The sequence below is a fragment of the Caloenas nicobarica genome, chromosome 1 (assembly GCF_036013445.1).
Source record: "Caloenas nicobarica isolate bCalNic1 chromosome 1, bCalNic1.hap1, whole genome shotgun sequence".
NCBI lineage: Eukaryota > Metazoa > Chordata > Aves > Columbiformes > Columbidae > Caloenas > Caloenas nicobarica.
This window is the reverse complement of record NC_088245.1, coordinates 191,262,927-191,281,906: the sequence shown is the minus strand read 5'-3', so window position 1 is coordinate 191,281,906 and position 18,980 is coordinate 191,262,927. Positions and strand designations below refer to the sequence as shown.

The 18,980-nt window shown below is 45.5% G+C and overlaps 1 protein-coding gene across 1 annotated transcript in view; it reads left to right on the top strand.

The window, feature by feature from the left end:
- The window catches only part of PDS5B (PDS5 cohesin associated factor B), a 138,546-nt gene extending 122,659 nt beyond the window's left edge, over positions 1 to 15,887 (top strand). Inside the window, exons 36-37 of the transcript XR_010606464.1 lie at positions 14,056 to 14,133; positions 15,835 to 15,887. The gene's annotated coding sequence lies outside the window, so the exon portion shown is untranslated. The remainder of the gene's footprint in view (positions 1 to 14,055; positions 14,134 to 15,834) is intronic.
- Positions 15,888 to 18,980: the final 3,093 nt, after the last annotated feature.

Genomic DNA, 18,980 nt, shown 5'->3' with positions numbered 1-18,980 from the left:
TTTAAATTTCCTGGTGAAGTAGCTTTTTGTGTGGCATTTTTCTTCGGTGTGGTCTGTCGTCTTGTTAGCAACTCATTGACTCCGAAGACTGATTTGATGGGCTTTACTGAAGAAGGTCTTCTGTCTGTTGTCCTGACCCTACAGGGGCTCTTGTTTGAGTGGGGCATAGTTTTTGGGTGAAGTTCAGTCTTTTTACCTCCATACTAAGAGAGAAAGTGACATGTTTCAAAAATGACTCTAGAAAAGAATGACTTTTTTGGCTCCTTTTGCATATCTAGATGGGCCTGGGCACATTCCAGTTCTCAGAAGAAATAACTTTCTCCCTTGTTGGTACTAAAGACACAGAACATGTTTCTAAAGATATCTCACCATATCTCAACACATTTCATTGTTAGGCCAATATGCCCTGAGATCTCTCGGCCCAAGTGGGGCTATAGAGGCCCAGTAGACTACAAAAAACTGTCTTTTGGAGCTGATGTGGCTTGGGCCTTCCCAAACAAGGGCCACATGGGTGGTCTGGAGGTCACTGGTGACTTCGCTTCTTGTACCCAAGGTAACAATACCGGTTTTGTAGTTCCTATTCTCAGCAAGAAAAAGTAGTCCTTAGTACTGAAGCCATCCCTGCTTAGGACTATCTTATTTCAGGTTGTTAAGTAGCTGGGGTCATCCCATTTTGTTATAAAGGAACTCAAAAAAAATATCCAAAGTGTTCCTCAGTTTAAATTCCTGGGATGAATGACTCAGACAACTGGGGGGCTTGTAAAGGTGGACCCCCTATTTGAACCTCTGCTTTCCATATTCTTGGTAATGAAATGCGATGTTCCCGATAGCCATTACCTCTGCTAGACACAGGGAGATGCTCGTCCTCACATCCCTTTCTGTTGCCTTTCAGCCACGTTTCTCCATTTCTCTATCGTGTTCATTTCAGAAGCAGTGGGAGTTTCATCTCAGCCAGGAAATTGCTTCACATCTTTTTCTTGTGCTTGCAGAGCTAATTTGTCTGTCACAGTGTTGATATCAGAAGGCATTTTGTTTTATTTTTTTTTTTCAACTGCATACATTCAGACCTTTGAACACCTTTTAAGCTGTTCATTTCCCCTGTAGGTGTTCTGTCCAGGTGTTCCCTATTTCTAAGCACTGACTATACAACAGGATAGTAATCTTTGTCCAGGCCTTCTGTGAAATAGTTTTAGGAGGTCAGTGATCAAGGTGGGTTCTGCGAGAACTCAGATGACTCTCAGAGCAGTGCTTGAAGCTCTGCTGCATTCTGGTTATCCCTTGTGCATCTGCGTGCGGCCTCATCCAGCTTTCACAAATCGGAAATCAGATTTCACCACACAGATTTCACCACTAGAGCCGATGGGGGTCATCTGGCACGCTGATATGATACACAGTGTGATACTGCACACAGTGTGGTGGGGTGGGGTTTTTTTGAGAACCTTCTCCTGTGTTTGATAGCTAAAGGCTACTAAACTACTAAGTGCACTAAAAATGGTGTAAAATTTTTATGGAGTGCACGCCAACTTGCATGAAGAAGTAGGAAGTGTATTTGTAGTGGTTGATCTTTGAGAGACATTAGCATCCTGCTTGTTTTTCCTGCCCCTTAAGCATCTACTACAGATACATTCCTGCAGCTGAGAGGTCCTGAAATGCTGAGTATGAGAGGAGAGAGAATCTAGACCATGACACCTTTGCACATGGCAAGGGAAAACTCCTCTCTCACATGGCAGAAAAAAAACGGTGTAAGTACTGTGGTTATTAAAGTAAAATGCACACGTGTGCACTTACTTCCTTTCTGGCATTTTTGTTGTTACTCTTCTGAAACAGCTGATGTTTTAATTTTGTACAGAGAAGGAACTGAAATGGAGCAGTTTTGTCATGTGTGTGTTCATGGGAGAAGGCAGGTTGTGAGTATATGCTGAAAAACCCAGGTGTTCCTTGGTCTTGCATTCTGTGCACACCTCTGAAAATGTTAATTGGTAAGAACTCAAATGCCTGTTGGGTTGTGACTCTTATTTTCGCTCTTACACATCTACATTTTTAATGTGCTGAAGCAGACTGCCTGAAATCATCCTGAAAACAAGGTTGCAAGACTTAAGCATATTGTAGTTTTCCTTATTGGGAACATGGTTCTTACTTTTCTTGATATGGCATAGGTTGCTGTGGAAATGGTCTTAGTGGCTATGAATGGGAGAGATACCAAACTAGGGAGAAAGTTCAAGTCCTCATGGGAGAACGGAGTGCACTGTTGCTCTACACAGCAAGCAGCATCTGAGTTCAATAAAAGATTGGCAGTAGCCATGGAAAACTCCTTAGAACATAAGTGTGATGTGCTAAAAACAAAGTCAGTGCATATGCTGTATCCATTTGCGGGTTTTGTATCTTCTCAATTTCTTCTTGTGTTTCTGCCATGGGTTCCCATCTGCTCTATACTGTTCCTTCTTTCTTTTGTCTAATAGCACAAGTACAAATGAGAAAACCCAAGTTCATCTCAAGAAAGCCTAAAACTCTTAAGGTTCTGCCTGTTTTGTCAACAGCAGATGCACTGTGCTATATGCTGTATGTTCATTGGCCCATGAGGCTTTGGTGAGCAGCAGTGATTTAAAACAGCCTCTGAGAAGGAAAGTTCGTCTCCCACCATCTCCGGAATATGCACCTGTTTGCACAGATCTGCTGTGGCTGAGAGCCAGAACTATACAAGAGGAAAACAGATAAGAAATGAAAAATGGTGGAATGGAGCCAGGGAATAAATGTACTTTTCAAACCCTGAGGATATCCTAGGAAAAAAGGGGTCCAGAAGAAATGCATTAAAAAATGCAAACTTGCAGATTCTTGTAGGTGGCCTTTTTAAGCGATGCATTGCATTTGAGATATTGGTGGCGTTTGGGTGATTTATTGAGAAAATGTCTCTATGAATAAAAAACTGAAAGTGTTTCAACCCTCTGCAAAGAGGAGTAACTTCCCTGAACACTGCATGACCAGTCACATGGTGACCAAGTCACACATCACTTTCTCTCCTGAAGGGAGGCAGTATAAATTCACATTGCTGAAAGGAGATGGGTATCGGGTTTAGATTCTAGCAATGCGGTATCACTTCATCCCCTCAACTGAGTGAGCTTGTGTCCAAGGCAGCACTTTGGCCACTTGGGATGAAAGGTTTGGTGATGCTGAGGTGGAGCAAGAGGTCAAGGGAGAAACAAACAGCTACAGGTAGAACAGGCACGGATCAAGGTTAACTTGCCAGTCACAGGTTTAAATGTGCCATAGTGGATGGAGGTGATTCCTGGGGTGGAAAGAAGCTGCAAGTTAAACTCTCTCCTGGCCAGGTGGTAATCCATAGAACATCTTGATTCAGGCCACATTTTAATTAGATTAGATAGGGAATGGGTATTCCGGCTGCTTATCTTCTCTTGCACCTGTAAATAGCCTCGTTCTAGGCTTAGGAGGTATCAATGGTGGTTGGATGACTGGACTCAGAGGGCATTGGTTCAGGGGCTACTCTGCCTCAAGGCCAGTAACAACTAGAGTACCAAGGGATCTGCTCTGGGATGGGTTATGTTTAACATCCTTATGCATGACCTGGAGGTGATGGCAGAGTGCTTGCACGTGTCACAGAGGACACAAAATGAGGGCAGAGGGACAGTCAATATGCTGCCATACAGAGACACCTATAATCCTTGAAGGAATGGGACTACTTCATGTAATTCAGGAAGGGCAAATGTGAAATCCAGCCCCTGCGCAAGAAGAGCCCTTGGCAATGAGACAGATTAGGGGACTGACTGGTTGGGGCAGCAGCACTGCTGAAAATCACTTGGGGGAGCTGGTAGACAGCACTGTGGGATATATGAACAGGAGCGAAGCCAGCAGCTCATCAGGAGGTGGTGATTATCCCCTCTACTCAGTACTTACTGGACCACATCTGGACACTGTGCTCAGTTTTGGCACCTCCAGAACATGAAAGACTGATAAATTCTTGTGAGTTTGATGGAGGGGCCACCAAGATGGTCAGGGCCTGGAGCACAGACCCTGTGAGGGGAGGCTGACAGAGCTGGGCTTTCAGCCTGGTTTTGGGGGACCTAAGAGCAGCCTTGATGATACCTGCAGGGAGGCAAAGGGAGACGAAGTCAGAAGCTAGGCCTGGGTGTAAGGCGGGCACATAAGGAGAAATTCAGGAAGACAAACTGACCACAGCGGGATCAGTCAAGCAGCAGAACAGGTTGCCTAGGGAGATTATACAGTCTCCCTCCTTGGACATTTTCAAGAACCAGCTACATAAAGCCCTAAACAACCTGGCCTGACCTCATGGCTGACACTACTTTGAACTGGATTTTGGACTAGAGACCTCCTGAGGTCCATTCCAGCCTGAATTATCCCATGATCCCATTCCTATGGCAGCATAGCTTATGAAGTGGGAATCATGAAACAGGGAAACTTTCCCTGACTTCACACATTTAGGTCACTCTAGCATTCAATTTTTATTCAACCTGCCATTTAGCATCGCAGTGGATGAGTGTTAGCATAGTTTAGAAGATAACAAATACAAAGCCAATAGATTGGTTCATCTTAACTATAATTGCAAGTCAGAAAAATTTATCATGGGTTCAAAATAGCTTATCATATGTGTGTGTATATGCCTATATATATATATGCATGCCTGCACATGTGCAGGCAACTTGTAATTGGGTTTTTACTTCTAGATACTATTACCAGGAATGTATGTTTTGTGGTGTTAATGCAGTATGCATTGTTGTTATTGTAAGTCATGTAGCATATTCAATGCCCTGTATGACCATGGGCTTAATTCATGGTTCTCCTAACTCAATGAGTACTGAATTCCAGTCTCAAGATACTGTAGTGGATGTGGGATCTGAATAAGTGAAGAACTACTTTAGCATAATCAGGTTTGTTTAAAGAATTTAAAAATCATTCGATATAGCAAGATGGATGTTCCTCGATAGATGATTGATAGCAGCTGAAGGCAGACTCTGGTTGCTGGAGACACACATTTGAGGAACTGCACATCTTTAGAGATGGCCAACAGGCACAGCCGTTTCTGGGCTTTTCTCTGAAATCCAGATGTGCTGTTTCTCCTGGGGTTGGTGGAGGACTTCCAGAGCCCTTCGGGGAACATCAGCGTGCTGCTGCAGGTCAGGATACTGCCAACATGAACAGGTCCAGCCTGTTGCTGAAGAAAGGGGGCTCTGAGCTCCTGTTGTGGTTGGTTCCTCACCAAGGCGGACACACACCTTTCCAGCAGGTGTGGGGAAGCCCCGTACAAGCACTGGCTGGCCGAGGGCACGTGCCCTGCTGTGGTGATGATGTGCCACAGGGCACAGACTGGGGCAACTGTCCCTGCGGTGTCAGCAGCCTCAGCCCAAGTTCAGCTCTGCAGGGCTGGGGCTGAGGAATGCTGGGGCCCTCCACCAGGCCTGGAGAGATGGGCTTTTGCCCACAGAAGCTGTGTGCCTGGGAGAGTCTGTGCTGCCAAGCAGCAGAGCTGTGGGAGGAAGGCAGTGGCTGCACAGCATCAGGGATGACAAGAAAGACCAACCAGACCTTCTCCAGGACTCTGCAGGTGCAAAAGCCTGAACCCCCCAAAAGCTGCACTGAAGGAGGTGCAGGTAGAGTCTGTTGGATGGGAAAGCAGCACTCCCACTATGACACAGGCCAGGAGCTGGTGGGTTCTGGCCTCAGAAACATGGCTCCTGTTTCTCCTGCAGATCTGCTACTAGGAGATCTGCTACTAGGGACAGGATTCAGTGTCTGGTGGCACACCAGGGGCTGGAAGCTCCGCCAGTACCTCAGCTGGCAGCACTGGGAGGAAGCAGTGAATGGCAGCAGTGGGAGACTCCACCTGCTGACTGTTACGGAGGCACACCAAAACTAAACTACACAGGTGATAAACTTCAACCAAGCTTCATTATAATCAAAAATCATTCAACAGGAAACCAATTGGAAATCGGGTTTATCCAAATTCATTCAATGCTCTGGTAACATTTAGCAAACCACAGGTTCAGGATACCAGTTGAGACCTTATTACTACACATCAACACACAGGAACGATGATCCAAAGTGCGCACTTGCTCACCTGGCATCTAAGGAGGCTTCTGGGAGCTTGGATCCTGTTTTTCGATGTGGGTACCAACAGTGCGTCTGAGGAGCCGAGGAATGACAGGGGAGGGAAATGGTGACCCACCACTAAGTGATGGATCAGGTTGGCAAGCAAAGTGAATCAACAAAAAAAAGGGCTGAAAGGGGCCAATTTGGAAAGTACACACACAGAAAAGGAAGTACCTCCGGCAGAGCTTTATGGGGCAAGGTCTCATGCCTCTTCTGGGAGAGAACTGCATGGCTCTCTGAAGTGCAGGTACACTAATGCACATGGCATGGTGAGCAAACAGGAGAAATGAGAGGTGTGCATGCAGTTGCAGGGCTCAGATCCAATTGAGGTTGCAGAGATTTGGTGAGCTAGCTCACATACAAGCTCTTAAGAAAGGTTAGAACAGGCAGGGGAGGAGGGGGAGTTGCCCTGTATGTGAGTGCAGCAGGGGTGCGTGGGGCTCTGTGGGGGATGGATGAGGAGCCAGCTGAGAGTTTATGGGCCAGGATTAGCAGGCAGACCAATGTGGGTGACATTGTGGGTGTCTGCTACAAGCTGCCTGATCAGGAAGAAGTAGTAGCTGAGGCCTTCTTCAGACAACTGGAAGAAGCCTCATGTTTGCAGACCCTGGTCCTTGTGGGGGACTTCAGCCACCAGAGGTTCCTTCCAGCCTCAAGTATTCTGTGATTCTGTATTACACTCTTCTTTCTAGGAAACCTGCAATGAAAATACCAGTCATGGGAGTGAAGCACTAGAGAATTATGTAAGGAGTTGAGTATTTGCTGTAGTTGAAGATACTTAGCTGATTTATCTCATTGTACAAGGACCAAGGATGTCTGGAGCTTGGCCATGCGTCATCTGACATGTTCTTCCCTTTCAAGAGGGATGGTAGTGATCTGGCTACTGCAATGCGCGTGGCTGCTTATAGCAGAGCGAGCAGGTTAAACCTTTCCTTTTCCATCATAGAAAGACAAAATTTTAGCCCCTGCATCTTGAACAGAAAGATTATGTTGCCTTCTCTTCAGCAGTCTTTTTATCCCTCTAAACTGGCCGAATCAAGAGACTGATGGCAGAGCTGCTGTGCTGGCAAGAACTGGAGATAAAAGCCTGATGGAGCAGCCTCTACTTCATTGCAAAAAGGTTTTATTTAAATTCATGGTTTGTTTTTCAGCCAGTCCTCTCCTATAGCACTTGACACTCCCAAGAGTTATGTTCATGGGTCAACAGGGTGTTTTATTAAGCAGACACAGTACCTCAAGTAGGACTGTTTCCACTAATATGGGATTCCCTAGGCATAAGTCTGTGTGTCCCTTCTCCATCATAGGTCTTATCTACTGAAAAAACAAACAAAAAAACCCAACCAAACAACAACAACAAACCAGAACAAAAAACCTCAACAGACCTTTTCCTTAATAGTCATTGGCAAGGATTTTAACTTTACTTTCCACAAGGATGGCATACAGTTTTAGGATGTAGGAGGTGCCAGTGTGTGTCATGTGAATAACAGAAAGCAGGCCAAGCTCAGGACTTCGTGACCAGAATGGCATTTGTTGGGGAGAGAGGCTGAGATCAAAGAACAGAAAAGTGGCTGGGAAACCGTACTGCTCAAGAGAGACAGACTGCCTCCAGTAATGGCCAGAAATGGATGCCTAGGGGAGAGTAAGAACAGGATAAGAGTATATAGTAACTCCCCCAGACATCCCTGTTGCTGTGAGCTATTTTCAGTCCAGAGGATTTCCTGAGCTTGTTGCGGTTTAACTGTTTAGTAACTTGCAGTGGATCTCTCTTCGAAATCCAGTCTCCCTTTCAGTGCAAATAAACTATGCGCGCAGGGTGCTCCTTGGCAAAGAGCTACAGTGTGAACTGCCCGTGGGGTCTGTGTTTCTGAATCCAGTTCCTATTACTTTTTTTCAACCCTCCCGAGTTCTGGTGGTGGAGGACATGCTGAAGGTCAGCCCTTGACCACCCTCCTCATGTCACTTAGACCTTGACAATACTGCTTTGGTTATCTGTGTTCGGGGTTTTTTGAAGGCTACAATAAAGCCAAGGATAATCAAACTTTTCCAGTTCTGGTGTTTCATTTTGACATGAGGAGACTGGAACTGCCCTCAGTTTTGGCACAGTGATGGTTCTTAATTCCTTCTCATAACTCCTACCACCCTTCTAACAATTCCTAGCACTGGGTTGTCGTCTTTGAGCACTGAGCTTGTTTTAATGAAAGCAACTACCAAAACGCCAAAATGTTGCTCATGAATGGTAACAGTCAGTTGAGGGTGTATTAAGAAAATTCTGTAGCTATAGGAGAAGTTTAATTCCTCCAGCAGGGATTGTAATCCTCTGCCTTACCCAGGGAAAGTTTAAAATGGCAGAAAATGCGAGCAAGAGGACGGTACTTCCTCACACCTTTTCTTCCTGTAACTGTTGGCTGCTCTTCTTCACCTCAGACAGCTGAGACCTCTTGCTTAGGATCATGAGCACCATTTAAGACTGAGGTGTCTGCAGTGGCCACAGCGTTAACACAAGTAGGTGAGCCACCACTTCGTTATCCAAACCCAGGAAAGAATTTCTTCAGCTCAAACCATTCCATTTCACTTTCACCCCACGTTCTTGTTAAATACCTTCTACCTATGAAATAACCCAAAATTCCTCACTAGCTCTATTACCTTGCTTATATGCAAATTTTTACAACAAGTTGTGTGCGAAAGTTTACTTAGACCTTGAAAAGTGTCTGCCACAACAGTTGCACTTACCACTTGAATATCAACCTGGAATTTTTGTAGGTTAACTGCTCCTTTCTATTTACTCTTCCATTAGAAAATGAATTGACCAGTTTTGCAAAGCAACTTCTGCACACACCAAAATCAGTAAGGTGGTTTTTGTTTTCAGTGCGAACAGAAAACTGTCCAAAAGCAATCTCTGTTTCACTGAAACAGTGGTCTGGCTTTTGTTCCTGTGGAAAGGGTCTGCATTTCACATTTGCAGGAATGGTATAGTATTTAATGAACTTACTAGCTGGTAATTAGCTAGCAGTGCATATAGAATGACTGTAATACTATGACATGCTGCTACTGGATACTCAAAAGCAAAACTTCGTAGACTTGTAACACCTGAAGAGGAAAGACCTCATCAGTAGGGCCACTCTGTTAGCAGGAGCTCCCAGTACTTCAGTTAAAAACAAGCAGGTTTCTTCCTGGCTGATTCTTTAACTTGGGTTTCACTTAGCCTGTGGTGCTGTTGTCTGCTGGCACTTCTATGTCAGTTTGTTCCCAGTTGTGTTATGGCATATGAACAAGATGGGCTTTGTAGTCTTGATTTTATTTTTCCCAAGTAAATATACATTTCCAAGGGTTCTCCAGAAACAGGCTTGATTGTGTGAATGACTTCATAGATGGCTGAATGGGACCAGCAAGGGAAAAAGTGCCAATCCCCCCGCCCTGCATTTCATGTTGCTGTAAACAATGCTTCAATATGTCCATGATTCTGATGGGTAAGATGATGCTGTGATATTTTTTTTCTTGGCTACGTTAGTACAGATGTGCACACCAGACTTTGAGAGGCTTGAGAGCTTCATGCTGTCATCTGTGACAGAGAGGACTGAGTCATAATGGCTCAAAATGCTTTGGTAGTTTCTCTAAGGTTGAATAGTGTCTTCATGTTGGAATACCCTAGGGCTTATGACGAGAGAGTGCTTGGGCCCCAACTCACGGTGGCCTGATCTGGGGACCTGAGCAGCTGCCCCCCCATCTGGGGTGTCCTGCTCACGGCTGCTGTCCTGACACAGCGGCAAGAGGTCGCTCCCAACCAAGGGAGAGGGGCGAGAGGACAAATGCCTGTGCCGTGCCCCTTCCTCACTTCAGCACCAGCTTGTGGCCCTTTGGGCTGGGCTTTGGGCAGGCGCAGGCAGAGGTGCTGGGCTGTTGGCCCCGTGAGCGTTGGCTGAGCAGCTGTTCCCCATCTCCTCTGAGGGGAAGAGGCACCGGGCCAGGCAGGAACCTCCCGCGGGCTGGGTCTGGCCTGCAGACCCCTGTTGGGCTCTGCTGAGCTGGCCCATCCATGCTGTAACTGCGCTGAAAATTATCTGCTTGTGCAAGATTTGTATATTTTAATTAGCAGGTGTTGGTTTGGGGTGTGTAGGTGTAACCAGTCACATTCTGAAAGTAGTTTCTGCTACTGTTTTGAACGTTTATATCTATAAACCCAAGACTGTTAACATGTATTAGGTTTGGCACTGTTTCTGAAGTGTTGCTTTAGATTAATGATGATGTTGCATATGCACTGATCCCTTTTTTTTGATCTAGGAAATTAATGTGATCGTCATCAGCAACAAATAGGCTGTTTGAAAAGGCATAAGGGTGAATTATGTGTGGCTAGTGGGCGTTAACATGAACTGCTTTGTTCTCTGTTATTTTAAACCAGTGAAATTGCTGATAAGGGGCTTTGAGTTGGGAGAAGAAAGAACAAGTTTGGTGCCCCCATTTTACAGGCAGGCATCCTCTCTTAGCTATGCATAATGGATCATAAGAAATAGTTTAAAAGCACAATATGCAGACAAGGCAAAATATTCAACCATCTGATAATAATTTTGATTGCAGCGCAGTCATTTAAAACTTAAGTACTTTCAGAAAAGAAAAAATGTGGATGCTACAGAATCTGTATGAAAAAAGGAAGTACAGGGCATGTGCACAAGGGCTTTAAATAGATAAACAGCGTGGTGATTAATTTGAACGGTGCTGGGTGGGACAGTTGCCCAGGGAGGTGCGGAAGGGAGCTGGAAGGAGCATCCATTCCTGGGTACTCCTGGAAGAAGTTCATGAAAGAAAAATAATTACTTAAAACAATTTAAATATTGACTTGTGATAGTAATTTCCATCTGACTTAGTGGAAGTTCCTTTTTACCCAGATTTTAGTCAATTCTGTGCACATTGTTATTCTAGAGAGAGATTATTTTCTCAAAGACAGTGTTTACAGTTTGCAAGATGATCAAACAGATGGTTTAAATTTGTTCTGATGCTCTGTGTTTTTTCACAGTCTCTTTGTAAGTTAAATAAACTTGAAAACTATCTGCCTAGAACTGTGTCATTTCCCAGACAAGATAGCTGCTTGAGGACATGCCTGTCTTCTCTCTCTAAAGAGATAATCCTTATATGCAGTAAATTGCAATGATTGTGCTTCCCTGCCCTTCCAGGACTTTTGCTTCTCTCTCCGCTCTCCAAAATGAACCCATGACCTCACTGCCTCCTACTGTAGCTCCTAAAAGAGGTCCTTCGTCATCCATTGTCCACGAACATTGTCCATGTCCTTTTCTCTTCCTGTTCGTCACCCTGACAGTATGGATCCTGTCTGCCGTGCCAAAAGGGAACAGGGAAGAAGCAGGCAAGCATGAAAGAGGTGATAGTCCCAGTGTGACAAAAGTGATATTCCCAGTGTGCGGCTATTCAGAAGTCCAGACATTTCCTTTTAGCATCCCTCCAACAGCTCGAAGTCCCTTTTTTTTTCCTTGCTGGCAAAGCACCCACTGCAGCCCACAAATGATAGCCATGTGGGTCGTCTTCTGAAGGGCTGAATTGGTGACTGTCCCATGTGTTACAGGCTGATGCTGGTTTCCGAACTTGCTCAAGTTTGTTCAGACCGGCTGGTGTCAGCCCTCTGCAGCAGGCAGTGCTGCCACAGCCCCCAGTCTGCCTCTCAAACCGTGAATGCAGTTAACAAAGATCTTTTGATGTGCTCATGGAAGTCTTGATGAACTAAGCAGCTCCCAAAAACTTACTTGTGCATGACAAAGCAGTGAAAAAAAAAAAAAAAGAATTTAAAAAATCCCTTCTTCCTTTTAGGACTGGGCTGCAAATTCAGCGTTGATTTTCTGTGCACATTGCTGGAGACATTTTAATGATATATGTCTGTTGTCATTGTGCTGAGGTAGATCCAGGGGTAGATTCTTGTCCTTCGCAGAGTTTGGCGGGGTGCTGGGCTAATTCCTTTCCATATTTAATTTAGGCAGAGCAGAATTAGATTGTAATTGGATATATTTGAACTTTTCTTCATAGTTGTTGTCTATAAATCACTGTTAGTATAACCAAATAGTCCTTCAAACCAATATAAAGACTAGCCAAGGATATTAATCTAGTGGGTCTTAATCTTCTTTGCCTGGCATAGAAATTCAGTGTCAGAAATGAGTATAACCACATAAAACCTGGAAGGTCTCTTTTCTTTCCTCTCCATGTCTTTCATCATGTCTTTCCAAGAAAAGGGAAAACAGACTGGCATAGAGATCTGTTTCACTTTTTTTTTTCTTTTCTTATTTCCCTCTCTCCACACTTTATTTGCCTTTTTTGACTAAGATCAGAATCTTTGTTCTTTTCTGGTGCATATTCTGACAGTCTTTGCAGATACTAGTGACAAGTAGAATTAAATACTATTGGAATGGAAATTTCTTTGCTGCTTCTAGCAGCAGCAGAACAGCCAAAGCGGTGGACCATCTATTCACCCCTCTTCTGCTTTAGAAAAGGCCTCAGCAATTGGATCCTCCTCAGCCAAGGTAGTTTGTGTGGTCAGATGAGGGTAATAGCTCGTAACTGGGATAAGTCTAGTGTAGACACTACTTATCCCATGCTAAGTTACAATTTGCTATGACCCATGTGTAAAATCCATGGCAGTGGGCATAGCTAATACCACAGTGGTTTGGAAAAGTTAGTAGGCAAAATAAAAAATTCATTTTTAGGATAGGGTTTGCAGTGAGAAGATCAAGGTAAATTCTTAATAAGCACCTTTTTTAAAAAAAAAGGTGGCGTATTTTTTACAAACTTGTGTAAGCATATTTGTACACCTGTGAATTTCGGCTCTGCAAGCAGAAGGAATGAGCTGTGAGTTCACTGCAGGTTTGCACATGTTACTGTCTGCTCATGGACATAGCAGGATCTTCTTGCATATGCAGGGGTTGGGAGTGCTTAGAGGAAAAGGAAATATCGGGCCGCAACAATCTTCTTTAGGTTTATCTTCGGGTATATTTTTCTGTCACCATGAACAAATAACATAGCTAGTCTTGCAGGTGGCATAGACGACGTAAAACGTACGTTTCTTATTTTGGTGATTTCCCTGTTACACTAGGCTGGATTTCCAAATGACAAAAAAACCCCCACGTTTTCAATTCACAGATACAGTTCTAATTCTCAGATATGTAGAGGGAAAGTATCATGTGAAATTATCATCTGCTCCAGAGAGGGAATGAAAACAAATATATGCAAATATAAATATTTTGGTGCTTCGGTTGACCCTTTCCTGTCAGCAGTAAGTAGAGACTTACTGAGTAGTATTCATGGGGTAGGAGAAGGGAAAAGATCTACAGCAATTCCTGCAGCTTTTCTAGTTTAATAAGTCTGTGGTCATAAAGTCTTGCACACGTGATGCTGGGGCTAGAGCCTGGCCAAAGCCTCTCCTGCTCTCCTGAAGGGTATGACCTGCATACTTGGTACATCTCTCCTGGGTTATAACTTGCCAGATCTCTGAACCAATGTGTGTGCTTTTTTTTTCTCCCAAAAATCCTATTTTTGTTCTGTAACAAATAACTTCTCTCAGTCATTTGGGCCAATGCTCCACTACTGTCCTGGGTGAGACCTTCATTGGGCGTTTATTATTTACACTTCCATGCTCCAAGATGGGCACTGGAAAATGTGTAGTAATAGGCAAACACTGTTGTAAGAGTTTCTGGCGTAATCTTATATGACAGGAGAGCAAACAGATGTGGGGAAAGCTAATGGAAATACCATTAAGACCACTAGTTAGAGAAATGCTTCTCGGAGCCAGGTTTATCATGTGTTTGTAAATGATCAATTGATTTTCATGGGCTGCCTCCTTAATGTGTTCAAGGACCTATTTAGGGATGCAAATTAACAAGGATTTTAATGAAACACTAATAAACTCTCAGAAATGGACATTTTCACTTTTTTTTTTTTTCCCAGGTGAATATTTGTGAGCTTGTAATGTAATGCTGGCCTAGAGCAGGTTTGGTGCCACTGAGGATCCATATGGCGCAGCAGGTATGTTTCTGGTGAGGAGAGACTGGATCAGGTGCCAAAAGATGCGGCACTGGCGTGAGGGCTGCGGGTCCTTGAGGAGAAAGGGAGCCTCGGTGGGAAGGTGGGGACCAGCGACTCCCCATGCTAAAGGTGCCTTTCAAGTAAAACTCTGTGAATCCCTGGATTAAAGCTGATGGGACTGTTGTGTGGCGGTTCACACCGTGTTTGTTGCTGTTTCGGAGGCTTGCTGCCCTCGGCCGCCATCGCTGTTTCTGAGAGGGCGGCGAGCTCGGCCGGGGAAGGTGGAAGGGCCTCCCTGCTGCTTCTCCCTGCGCCAGCCCGCCCTCCCGCGCACCGCCCGGACACCGCGCCGCAGCGCCGGGGGCGGCCGGGAGAGGCGACGGCCGGCAGGCGGGGGCAGGGACCCGCCGTGCCGCTCCGGCCCCAGCCCCGGCCCCGGCCCCGGCCCGCTCCCCGCTCCCCCGGCCCGGGCCCCGCCACGCAGCGAGGGGCGGCGGGGCTGCGGGAGCGGCCGGCAGGTGGCGCCGTCGCCCCCGTGGCGCGGCGGGAGCGGCGCGGGCCGGGGGGAGGGGCCGCCGGGCGCCGCTTCCCTGAGGTGATAACGGCCGCCCGCGAACCGGCTTTCAACGGAGAGAGCCGGGAGGTCTTAAAACGCGGTGCGCCGCGGTCAAAACTTTGCCCCAAGCTTTCGAAAGCTCTTGTCTGTCTCGCTTGGGCTTTTCTTTCCCTCCCTGGCGCCTGCCGGCCCCGCAGCGCGGAGGCCTGAGGGGGAGAACGTCTCCCGGGTGTCCCACCCGTTCGTGTCACGGTGTGGAGGCCGCTGCAGTGCAGAGCCCGGCCTGCCGCTCCGCCGCCACCGTAAAAACCGGCCTGTCGCCTGTTCAGCACTTTGATACGTGCCGGCGGGGAGACGTGCAGCCGCGAACGGTGAGGCAGCAACCTCGGCCCACTGCTCCCGGGCTCGAGGCTGTTAGCACCTCATAACAATACGTGCACCTCATGTTATAATAATATTGTGTAAAATACGTGCTAACGTCTGTGGTCTAAGGTCTCTTTAGCTTGGAGAAGAGGAGACCGAGGGGCGACCTCATTAATGTTTATAAATACATAAAGGGTGAGTGTCAGGAGGATGGAGCCAGGCTCTTCTCAGTGACAACCAATGATAGAACAAGGGGCAATGGGTATAAACTGGAACGCAGGAGGTTCCATTTAAATTTGAGAAGAAACTTCTTCACGGTGAGGGTGACAGAACACTGGAACAGGCTGCCCAGGGAGGTTGTGGAGTCTCCTTCTCTGGAGACATTCAAAACCCGCCTGGACACATTCCTGTGTAACCTCATCTAGGTGTTTCTGCTCTGGCAGGGGGATCGGACTAGATGATGTGTTGAGGTCCCTTCCAATCCCTGACATTCTGTGATTCTGTGTGCTCCTGGGTACAGGCTTGGGTGAAAAAGGTTTGAAGTAGGATGTGCACAGGTTTCAGATTGGGATATTGTTACATAAAAAGATGTTATTTTTGTACAATGCCTTTTTTTTTTTTTCCCTCTGGAGCTGCTGAACCATCTAGTACCTAGTGTATTGCATTAAAATTAATGGCTCTGGTTTGTAGAGCTGTTCTGCTTTCCTTAATAATGTTAAAGGGGGAAGAAGTAAAGTAAGTGATGTTTGCTTCCTTTTTTTTCTTTTTTTTTTAATCAAAAGGCAAGCAACGCAGTCAAAATTAAGACTGGTTGGAAAAACATAACCTCGAAGCAGAATATGTATATATACACACATGAAGGGGAATTTGCAGGTAAGTTAATCACATATTGCAAAGATATGCATGTTATCAAGTGTGGCTATCCAAAATCTTACATCACTGTTTGGCATTATAACATGCAAATGCATGATTTCCATTCAAAAATAAATCAAACACCAAAGGCTGTCACTGTAAATTGCTTCTAGTTGCTCTTCAGAATAGAAGCCTTCTTCATAATTTTCCCTCCATTTTACTGACTACTTCTCCTTTTTCTCTCCTTTTTCTCTAATACCATAGGGAAAAAAAGTAAAAAACTTACATGATTTTTAGAGGGCCACTTTTAACAATAGAAAGAAAACCTCTGAAGTACAGCATTTCCCAAGAAAATGTTATGAGCAACTAGGTTTCAGAAGATAAGCAGCCCAACCATATCTCAGAAGGAGCTTGTCATTCTTCAGATTGTCATAACCATTGGGACTGAAACATCAGTTTCAGTTTTATGACACAGAAATATGCAACTTGATTTTAGCAGGGAAGCGACCTTCCCATTGTATAGACACTGGTGAGAACAATGTTGCTCAGTGCTGACATTTGTGTTTACTGACTTAAGTTATTGAGAGCCATAAAAACACTCCAACATTTAGGAAAGAAACCTTAATGGTACAAAACTTACCCATCTCTTTGGAATGATAAAAAATCGTAGAATCATAGAATCATTTCGGTTGGAAGAGACCCTCAGGATCATCAGGTCCAACCATAACCTAACCTATCTGTAGCATCAAACCATGTCCCTGAGAAGCTTGTCTAAACGTCCTTTAAACACCTCCGGGGATGGTGACTCCACCACTTCCCTGGGCAGCCTGTTCCAATGCCTGACAACCCTTTCCAGGAAGAAATGTTTCCTAATATCCCATCTAAACCTCCCCTGGCACAACTTGAGGCCATTTCCTCTTGTCCTATCACTTGCTACTTGGGAGGAGAGACCTACACCCTCCTTTCAGGTAGTTGTAGTGAGTGATCAGGTCTCCCCTCAGCCTCCTTTTCTCCAGGCTGAACAGCCCCAGTTCCCTCAGCTGCTCCTCATCAGACTTGTGCTCCAGCCCCTTCACCAGCTTCGTCACCCTCCTCTGCACTCTCTCCAGTATTTCAATGTCAAATAAAAGCTACTTTTATTATGAGTTTTTGTTGTGTTTTGGGTTTTGTTTGTTTGTTTTTGTTTGTTTGTTTGTTTCAATTTTGAGGATATAGCTGAAAGATAATGTACTGTCTGAAAGTCACTTACATGAGTTCATCCATGATGGTTCTCCTCACAGTAAGGCAGCTGGATAGGGAACCAGAGAGGCAGGTTTCTGTGAGTCACCACTGCTGGGTCCAGAGGGACAACTGATGGTCTTGTGTGGGAGTGAACAAGTGCAGGTGAACGCTGACCTGTTCTGAGGTGGTAGTGGAGATAGTGACACACAGTTTTCCACAGTGGCAGCACAAGATTCAAAAGACTTGCTGTCCCCTCTCAACAGAGGTGGCTGTGAGAAGTCCCTATGCTGAGATGGTCCTTCCTGGGTTTTCAAAGCAAGTGCGGTGGTGGAGACAAGGGCTTAGCTGTCCTGTGGGAGGCCCAGGACATACCAGAAGATCAGAGCAGATCTATGTGAAGATGCTCAGCCCTCTCCACCAAAGCTGCTGTTCTGGAAGCACTTAGTTCCTGCCACTGGGAGCTTGCCAGCCCCAACCTGTGTGTGAACAGCCTCGTAGGAAGTGAGTTACAGTCCACGTTCCCACATAAAGGTGTGAAATCAGCCCTACCAAGGCCATGAGCAGGGAACAATTTCTCTGTGCCAGTGGCGTGGCCAGCTTGTGTGGTGTTACTTTCTGGACCTCAGAAACTTGCTGATGATTTTTATATTCTGTAAACACTCTCGTGGAGGGGATACCAAGCGGAGAGAGAAGAGCTAATCAGCCTGACTTCATCTCTGCCCGATTTCTTCCCTGATTAAACAGGACTGACACATGCTTTGCATGGAGATTAAAGCTACTCTGTCATGGAAAATTGTAACTAGGGCTGATCATCTAGTTCTGTAGAGGCCCCGATGAGCCTAGTGGTGGCTCCAAAGAGCTCCGTGGCTGTTTGATTTGACACGCATGGCAGAACCCTGAATATTGTGATAAATCTGACAGGCCTTTTAGCTGTGTTCTGTTTTTTGGTTTGTTGTTTTTTTTTTTTTTTCAAAAAAGCAATGGCTAGATGTCTAGCTGGTTAAAAAGTGATGGCTAGTTGTTGGGCACTTCATATCACTTAGCTGTCAGAAGCAGTTTTGAGAAGACAAATTTTTTAAATTAGTATTTCTACTTTCTGGCCTATTTTCACCAACGAATCTAAGGAATACGGAAGTCATTGAAGAATAAAATCTGTAGGGACAGAAGTTAGCTTTTCCAAAGCAGTACCACATACAAGGAAAATTAAAATAATGAGACTTCAGAAATACCAATTTTTTTTTTTTTCTACAGGAAACATTAGTGTCTGTGCTGGGCTCACCCATGATGGCAGGTTGGGATAGAGTGGAGCTGGGCCCAGGCTCTGTACCTGCCATGGAGCTGCCTTCCTCACTCCTTCATCATCTGTGCTCGGGGACCGGGTTTCCAGCACTGTGAAAAGCCTTCCATGAAGGACTCTTCCAGTTCTGGTCTCCAGTCAGGTTGTGACCCAGGAGGGAGATTTGTTTCTCATTTAAATCTTCCCAGGTTAAACTGAGCTTGTCTCTCTCTAGATCCATGTCACAGCAGAACTCTGGAGCACAGCACATGCCAGGGACTCCTGTAGAGACAGGATTGCTCACCTCTCAGGGGCTAGTGCTGGCTTTCCTCCATGTTCCTTTCTTAGCAGAAGATGTGAAGGGCCTGGCTGAATTGGTCTCAATCTTTCAGACAGACATTTAGCACAGGGACACCTGCACCTGCCTCATGTCATTTCTTAAAAGCCGCCTGGAATCTTCTGTCCTCTAGTGTTGGGCTTCATGACAGGCTGTTAGCAAAGAAGATGTTCATAGTGTACACAAAGCTTTGGGAAGAGAAGAAGGATTAGAGGACCTGCAGAACTGACAGCACTCTCGAA